The sequence below is a fragment of the Sturnira hondurensis genome, unplaced genomic scaffold (assembly GCF_014824575.4).
Source record: "Sturnira hondurensis isolate 20B ecotype Veracruz unplaced genomic scaffold, ASM1482457v3 Scaffold0009719, whole genome shotgun sequence".
Lineage (NCBI taxonomy): Eukaryota > Metazoa > Chordata > Mammalia > Chiroptera > Phyllostomidae > Sturnira > Sturnira hondurensis.
In genome coordinates, this window is record NW_028082350.1 from 6973444 (window position 1) to 6982703 (window position 9260).

At 37.5% G+C, this 9260-nt stretch overlaps 1 pseudogene; it reads right to left on the bottom strand.

Annotated features, from left to right (window-relative positions):
* Positions 1-8096: 8096 nt before the first annotated feature.
* Positions 8097-8204, bottom strand: LOC118994895 (uncharacterized; annotated as a pseudogene).
* Between the last annotated feature and the right edge of the window lie 1056 nt (positions 8205-9260).

Genomic DNA, 9260 nt, shown 5'->3' on the forward strand with positions numbered 1-9260 from the left:
AGGATAGCTTCAGGTTTTGGTTCTCTCCAGGTCTTCAGTCTTGACTTGCTAATTTTTTTTACAACTTTCCTCTGTGAGGTAAATATTTTGTGATGGTCATTTCCATAAAAATGAGTTCAGCACAACACTTCTCTTTGTATATTCTGGTGTACTGTGTATACTGCCTGTCCTTTTCCTGTAATAACAGATTATAAAACAAGAACTTCTGCTCTTAACTTTTACAAATTTCGTTGTTGGCAGTCCCTGTCCTTAGGTTTAACTTTCAATTCCCTTCATTGTCCAACTTATATATTTTATACATTTTTCTTCTTTTCAGAAAACGTTAAAGTTTTTCTTTACTCCCTTGTCCTTGAGTCTGAAACTAAAATGAGCTCTTCTAGAAAACACAGGCTGTCCTCTTTTTCACATAAAAACCAAGTTAGCCTTGTAGTCATAGGTAGATTTTGACCCAGGTCCTCTCATCAGGACTTCTGCTGAAGTCAGCCCTAAGCAGCATCATGTTTTCTACAATTTGGCCTCCCACACAAGCACCAAATATATGACAATAGGTGATAATCATCCCCAAACTTTTATTTATTTTTTATTTTTTAAAAGTATTTGTTTATCTATTTTAGGACATAGGGGAAGGAGGGAGAAAGAGAGGGAGAGAAACCTCAATGTGTGGTTGCCTCTCATGTGTCCCTTGCTGGGGACCTGGCCTGCAACCCAAGCATGTGCCCTGACTGGGAATCAAACTGGCGACCTCCTGGTTCACAGGTTGCTGCTCAATCCACTGAGCCACACCAGCCAGGGCTCCAAACTTTTACATAACCATATACACTAAGAGAATGTGACACCATTGTACAATTTAGAATATTTCACTTCTTTACAAGTATATAAATTAACTTTCCACGAACACAAAATATATTGATTGGTATAAGAGTCAGAACTCTTTAACTTCCTATTTACTACTACTGATTTCCATACCTTCTTAGTCTCATAACATGTTGCATGACAGCAGGTTTATTTCTTATAAAGCTGGTGAACTGTATTTGCTGGGATCAAGGGAAACATGGCCCCTGTTACATCTTAACACAAAGTCATTGTTTCTTTGCCATAGTAACTATACTTATTGTAAGTGAACCTTAAAGGGCCTTGAAAGAAAAACCTTGTATTATCTTTTAAAGTGTTGGTTCTATTATCTTATATATAGATATCAAGAATAGCACTCATATTTAATTATGTTATGAATGATAATGCAGAAAAAAGGTATATAAAAGGAAGTAAAAACTTTAGCAAGGTATTCTTAAGCTAAGTGTTTCCAAGACTACATCTAAATAATACTGATGAAAATTGCTATATATTTTATATACATACTGCTTAAAATTGCTGGAAGAAATATGAAAATATTTTATCCATTCTAACTGTAGAGATTTTTATTAATCACTTTAGCATAAACAGATGCTTATTTTTATCTATATTTATCAGTCAAGTATAAATTCTTGGTTGAAATACATTATCATCCTATAGATATCTAGCTAAGTTTCAGTTTATCATTGTCATGGTATTCAGAGTAATACAGGGAGGAAGCATTTGAAATATTAGATAGTTGCCAGTTATAAATATTCCTTTTAACATATGAATTTTTACCAAAGACAAATTACATGCCTGTGCTGAGAATTTATTGTTCAAGTTGTTCACAGTCAAGCTACTTAAAGTATTATTTAGAATGCTAAATATTCGTATGAATAAAAAATCTATGTAATTAGTACAATGACCTGGGAGAAAGAGGGAAAGACAATTGTGAATAGAAATCTGTCATTAGGGAATTCTATCTACTAATAGGTTTATTAGTAACCTTAATATTCAAACTAAAGAATAAAAATAAACCAAAAATCTATTTAAAAAGAGCACAATACCCCCAAACATAAACAAAATTCCTTATTTTACCTAGATCGACTAAATTAAAAGTAACTATCCCCATATTCACCTTGGTTTAGATTTTATGTAGTTAATTTTTTACTACAAAAAATAAGTAAAAAACTAATATTCTTAAAACATGTTGGAAGGAAATCATCAGCTGTTTATTGAACCTACTAGGGTTTCTTACAGTGATAAATGCCTATTTCCTTTGACCGGTAATACATTTTTCCTACAGAAATAAAAGAGCAATTACTAGGCCTCTCTCAATATTGTTTGTGATAATAAGAGGAGAAAATGTTCCTAATACCGATCCCTAAGGAGATGGTTAGATAAATTTTACTGTTATCTATGATATAAAATACTTTGAAGCATTTCAGATGAATGAAGTAGATCTGTATGTACTAAAATGGAAATGGGAACATAAATTAAGTGAAAATAATGATATGAATACTTGATTTAACACTTATAAGAAAAATCAAGCATGCGCGAGTATGTACAACAGATACGAATCTCTACTTCGAACTCAAGTGATCAAAACTGTAACTTTTAAGACATTTTCTGTAATCCTGTCTAATCTTTACCTTGGTGGACATTTCACCTCTATGAATTTGGGAATCTATTCAATTTAGACTATCCGCCTTCGTTCGTGGCATAAACAGTTACCAAAACGTATCTACTTAAAAGAGACAGACACGCGTCATCTTCCAATGTCTGGAAGTCAGCAGTCTGGGCCCGGCTTACCTGTGTCCTCTGCTCCGTACCTCACAAAATTGCAATCCGGGTCTCCACCTGAGCGCGGCTTCACTGGAGAAAACATCTACTCCCAAGATTACGGCGACAGTTGGCGGAATTCATTTCACTGCAATTGGTGGGCTGAGGGCCCCCAGCTTCTTGCTGGCTACAGACTGGACGCACCCTCAATCCCTGGAGGCTACTCAGCTGCTCGGGGCCAACCTGCAGTTCCCGAGGGGTGCCCACAGTTCCTGGCCATGTGGCCTTCCCAACACGGCCCCTCGATTCAGTAAGACAGAAGAGACTGCCTAGAGCAGTCTGCTAGCAAGGTAGCGTTTTACAGGACCTGTCACGAAAGTGTCATCCACCTCTTTGCCCTATCCCGGTGCAGGGAAGAAACCACGCAACCCCGAAGAACTGTTTTGCGCCTTTTCTGGACTGCTGCCTCCCATTGGCACCTGACGGGCTGAGCGGACCCCAGAACAACTGCACACTCCATTTGGTTCACCAGGAAGCTGCCACCCAGAACTGTCACAACAACTTACCAGGCTAGCACGCCCAGGTGGGTGCCGCGCTTCCCCGGGCCTCACACAGCGGCTCTTTTGCTTCTGCGACCGTCACCACCTTTGGCAGCCCCACCACCAGCCCAGTCCAGCTCTTGGGTGGAGCTGAGACTCAGGCCTGGGGAAGCACCCGCCTCCCCAACAGGTGGGAACATGAGCTGGCCAGGTAACATTCCGCTCCTTAAATTGCTCTCGCAAGCTGGCCCCTTCCGGCTTCTGCTGGTCAGTTCCACTGGCCTTTTCCGGCTTCCGCTGACCCCCTTTGGGCTTCCGCTCACCCCTTCCTGCTTCCGCTTGCCCCTTCCTGCTTCCGGTCACCTCTAGTTCTGCGGGGAGAATGGGGGTGCAGGCCCGGAAACCCCAGGGCTGCTCACACAGTGGCGGGGCCTTGGGGCCTCCTGTTCTCGGTGACAGTAGAAAACCGCCGTGTGTCGTTCTCTCTAAAAGAATTGAGAAATGTGTACAAAAACTTTATTTAAATGAAAAGGATGAATCGAGAAGTGTAAATGCAAACCAATTTCTAACTCAAGACAGAACCTGCCGTATTCTGGCGGGAAATTATCAGGTATTACTAATCTTTCACCCAGAGAATAAATGTAAATATGTAAGTTGTAAACAGTAGACTAAGGAAAAACGGAAGCTTAACGTAAATTCACTGAAAAAGAAAGAAATACATGACGTACATGCAGTCTGGGTGTATTCAAAGAAATTAAGAAAGCTCCAAAGCAGAAATACTGGCAGTTGACTTTTATCATTGAGTTTTTATTAATCACCAAATGTGGAGCAATAAACAAGTAATATACAGCAACTACAATGTATGTGCTTTCAGCAAACATTACGAAACAATCTTTTACATTCTGCTGAAGAAATCCGCCAATCGGCGTGCCGCGCATGCGTTTGGAGGGGGCGGGGCCCACAGTTCGCGCCCAGCTGCAAAGTGGCTCAAGTGGTACAACTCTATTCAGGTTTGAAATAAGTGATCGATTTATTCCATCTGTTTCTTTCTTCTCTCTATTGAAGTTAATCAAATATAATGTAGTAGATAATATTGTGGTCTCTTGTTTAAAACGTAACAACTCGGAGTCTAGTATCTGATGGTTTCATACTATGAGATAGTATACCTATTAAATTGTATAACAGTGCCTGGCATATAAAAAGTACTCAATACATTTTGATTTTTTTATTGAGGAAAACGTGCATACTGGGTTGAGCTGTGTGGCTTTTCTGGGCATCCTCCCGTGAGGTGACAGGGTGCCTGTTTGCTTCTGGTTGGGGCACAGGCCTGGGTTGCCCGCAGACGTCCTGGTTGGGGCTTCTAGGACAGGCGACAGATCGATGTCTCTTATATGTCTGTTTCTTGCGCTCTTGGCCAGCCTTCCTTCCCCTCTCTCTAAAAAGTAAATAAAATCTTAAAGTAAAAAGAAAACATGCATGCATACATACACATAAGTGGTGTAGGGGTATAGGGGTGTATTATGCACGTAGTTATCAGTATACACATATAAATGCTATCATATTATGCAAATATATAATATGCAAACATACTTCTCTTTTAGATAAAAATTAAAAATATATGCCAGTATATAATTATATTTTAGCATTTCATGGTAACTGAACATACACAATGTTAAATTCAAGTAAGTGTTTAAGCAACAGTAGGACATGGCAGCTTCCCAAAGTCAAAGAGGAGGAGTATCACTGAGAAAAGCACATTGTGGTTTATAATCCACTGTGACTATTAGCTACAGAATTCCTCAATGGTCAGGATGAACAACTGTGAAATGCTTGTTTCACTTTGTGTTGTTTAGACAGTGCTGCAGCTTCTTGATGTGTGAGAAAGGTATAAGTACAAAGAGGTGACAAGCCTGATCTCTTGCTAATCACACAGTTCTTCATCTTGATTGTGGTAATGGGTTTACGGATGTAAGATATATGATTAAATTTCATAAAACCACATACACACAAGTGCAGGTAAACCTGTTGAAATCTGAGAAAGGTCTTGATTTGTACCAATATCCATTTTCTGGTTTTGATACTGACTATGCCAAAGATAAAGCCATACACTAGTTAAAGTGGTAAGGACAGATTTTACTTAGTATCTATTACTATAATAGAGAAAAGAGTCCAGCAGGAACTGAGATCAACTTTTGTTTTTTCAGAGGTGACCGGGTGCGTTCAAGGGAGAGTGATATTAGGGAAGGAGGCGAGCAGGGGGTGGTAGTGTCGGGGAAGTGAAAACTGACAAAAGTTGGGAAGGGAGAAGGGTGGTCTAGGCGAAACCCATCTGCATTTGCTAGCAGGCCCTTATCAAAGGTAGGATCCTGCCGTCCTACTGAGTCTGGGAGACAGGGGCCCCAGCTTCGGGTGTTGGCTGCAAGAAACAGTAACTTCTTTTGGTAGCCTTGAGTTTTCTCAGGCAGAAACTTTAAGGGATACTACAGTCATCCTAGGGATGAGGCCTTTATTTGTTAGAAGCAATGCTGGTGTGTCTTTAAATCTTTGTAGACTAATATTGAGCCCTACTCTAGAAAGGGCTCCCAGAAACCTGGCTAGAGTCTGGTCAATGAAGGAATCTTTGGGAACTGTAGTTATGTGAAACTTTACCATAGAAGACTGAGTTATGGATTCACTATCTCTGTGCTACCTTTGCAACTTTCTGTAAATCTATAATTAATTCTACATGAACAGTTAAAATATGCAATATGTTATGCTGTCATAATTTAAGGTTGTTTTTTAAGGTATGTAGAATTGCCACAATTATTAGTGTTTTATGGGGTGGAGAATTTTCTGATAAGCCATCATTCATTTTGGATGCACAGAAGTGTTTTATTCACCAATATATTCTTTTATTAAAATATTTATTTATCTTTAGAGAGAGGGAAAGGGAGAAAGAGAGGGAGATAAATATCGACGTGAGAGAGAAACATCATTTCCCTCTACAGAATTCTTAAGTGGTCGAGGAGGAATACTTGTCAAATGCTCCTCTCACAGGGCTCATCTCACACACTGACTGGGGACTGAACATGCAACCTAGGCATGTGTCTCTGACCGGAATCAAATCAGTGATATTTTCCTTTGCAGAATGACACCCAGCCAACTGAGCCACATCGGTCAGGGCTCCACCTCATTCTTAGTGTGAGGCAGTGTATCATTCATATTTTAGGGTGTCTAATTTTGCATAATAAATGAGTATATGGATTATCAGTTTATTGCTATTTATTAGGGCTGTTCAACTTTTTATAAATCTGACTTTATATTCACCAAAAGGTTTATATCAGCCAGATTTGGTAAGAAGCAGAGCTGCTGTGTTGTACCCTGAGAGAGTATAGTCCAGGTAAATAATGAATCCCACCCTGAATTTGCTATTTTTCAATACATATCAATTCATTTATCCTTCAGTGTAAATCTATAAATTGATTGGTATTCAGTTTAATTCTGTGGTCCCCATTAGTTACAATATAGTATATCAGTTTTCTAGATGAAGTTCCTGAGTTAATGGAATCAACATTCTAGGCAAAAAAAGCTAAAAGTCATATTATAGGGCTAATGATAATGATCTAAGGTCCTATAAGACATGGAAGAAGCTCCTTTCATTTGCTATATCTTGCATTTAAAATAAGAAAGTATGTTATTTTTATTAATGATCCTTTTTACACTGAATACATTTATTTCAGAAAAATAGGAGAGCTGGAGCAAGGTTGATTAGAAATAGAAGTATTCAATATTTCTGTCTTGATATCTAAAGATAATTTTTAAAAATGTGATTCCTCTAAAAATTGCAAACTCATTTTAACAAAATACTTTAAGAAATTGTGAAACAAGAAAACTTTAAAAATATGTTTTCTTCTGTTTGAGTCTCATGATAACTACTGACAGATGAGCTAAGGACTAGTGTTTTGTTTTGTTTTGTTTTGTTTTTAATATGCCATCATCATAAGTCAACTCTGTCATCATAAGTAGTTTTTTAAAAGTTTTAAAATTATTCTGAAGCGTCTTCTCCCAATACTAAATAATAATCAACAGAAATATTTAAAAATATTTTGAAACTGAATAACAAATTTACTGACATATTGATAATTAGTAAATATATATTTCCTTCTAAATGCCAGAGCATTACATGACTTAGTACTTCTGAAATGGAATGATGATTGGAATGATGAATGGAAATCAAACTTATTTCCAATGTCAACTAGGATAGCACTGATGTGTCAGAGATTGAATGATTGTATTGAAAAATTATATTAGTACATTTAAGCTATTAACATGTACAACACTGCTCCTTTTATAGAAAAGAGGGGGTTTTGCTTACAGGGCCCATTTGAGTATCTGAATGTATTTTTGACTGATGCACTTTATTTTCACTGCTGCTGGCATCTACTGGGTAAGGACCTGGAGTGCCACAGAACATCCTAGAATGCCCAGGACATCCCCCAAACAAAGAATTAGTTAACTCAAAATATCGGTAGTGTCGACTGTGATAACCCTATTCTACAGTCAATTGTATGGGTTTAATACTTCTTAATCAGGGTAGCCACATATTTAAAGCAACCTAGGTAGAGTAAGTATAAAATAGAAGCTCACTCATCACAATTCATTTAATCTAAGCTCTCTATACTTGGTGTTTATTCTAGGTTCGGTTAAGATAATTGCCCAAGGTCATTAAATGCATTCTGGTCATCTGACTAATCGCTAAAGAAAAATTCAAATCTTTTGATTTTTAGCCTACTACACACACAAGTTTTAAAAATGAAGCATTTTAGAATTCAGGTCATTGCACTTAGGGTGTTTATTCTTATGCAAGAAGATAAAATGCATCCTGAAATTTTTGATTTTGATGATGGTAGTCACTTTAGTAATCTCTATTTTATCATACTCCAAAATGGAATTTAATTTTTTTATCATGTTCCTTCTTATATGTATCAAAATTCAGACCAAACAATGAGTTCTGGGTTGCAAAAGAGGATTTATTTCTTCACCTGTATGTATGGAATCTAATTTTGAAGAGAGTTTAGCATATCACTTTGAGAAGATTGGATGTAGTCAAGAGAAGTCACTTTAAATGTAGTTTGGTAAAATGAGGGCACTTTGCATAAAGTTTTCAAAACTGATATTCATTATGTATATTTAATTTTTAATGGCACAAGTCTTAGCTAACTTTAAAATAATTTTATGTGAACTACACCTATGTATGTACAGTTAGTATAATTTTTATACTTTTGTTTTTTCCAAGCTATTACAGATTTCGGTAATCCGTATTATTGAGGCTGAACGTTTTGTCCTTATAAAACTTTACATCTTAAAGGTCAGTATAGTTTTGGAGAGTAAAAAATGTGTCTGTTATAGATCTTACTCCATAAAATACTCTATATGTTATTTAGTTAGTTAGTTACATGTTTCACTTTGTAAAATTGTGATTATCACGGGAAGAAGTGAGACATTCCTTAAGAGCTTTAGATGTATCTTTCTTTGGCTTAATAACTGAGCATTTAAGGTGGATTGCTCATGAGAAACAGTATCTATGCTGCATGTTGCTGATGTGTGGCTGGCCAAATAAGGTGAGAGGAAAGTGAGATAAAGGAAAAGCTGTGTTAGTCTAGACTTCCATCTCACCAGGAACTATCCTGACCTCAGATGTGATCTCTAGCCATTCAAATAGGAGACCCAAATATACAATAGCATCTCCAGTCTACAGTGGTACAATCCTTAATAGAGTTTATATGATGTCCTCTGTTGCATTTTTTTCTGTAAGGTAACAGCACAATGGATAGACTGTCCCCACCCTTCACGGGACAGAGCCACAGGTACAGAGTAAGGTCTTGTACATTGGCTCAATTCCATGTCGGCACACTGTCAAAATAAAGAATGACGTATAAATAAATCTACACACTGTGCCAACGACAGCATATAAACCACCTGGAGTTCATCCAGCTCTGAAGAGAGGGCACCTTTAGGCAGCAAGCCCAGAATATCCTTATGATGTCATATTTATGAGTGAAGGATGCTACCAAGGGTAAAGGTTTGTAGAATTTTTGACAGTGATATTTAGTAATTGTTTCTAGTTGT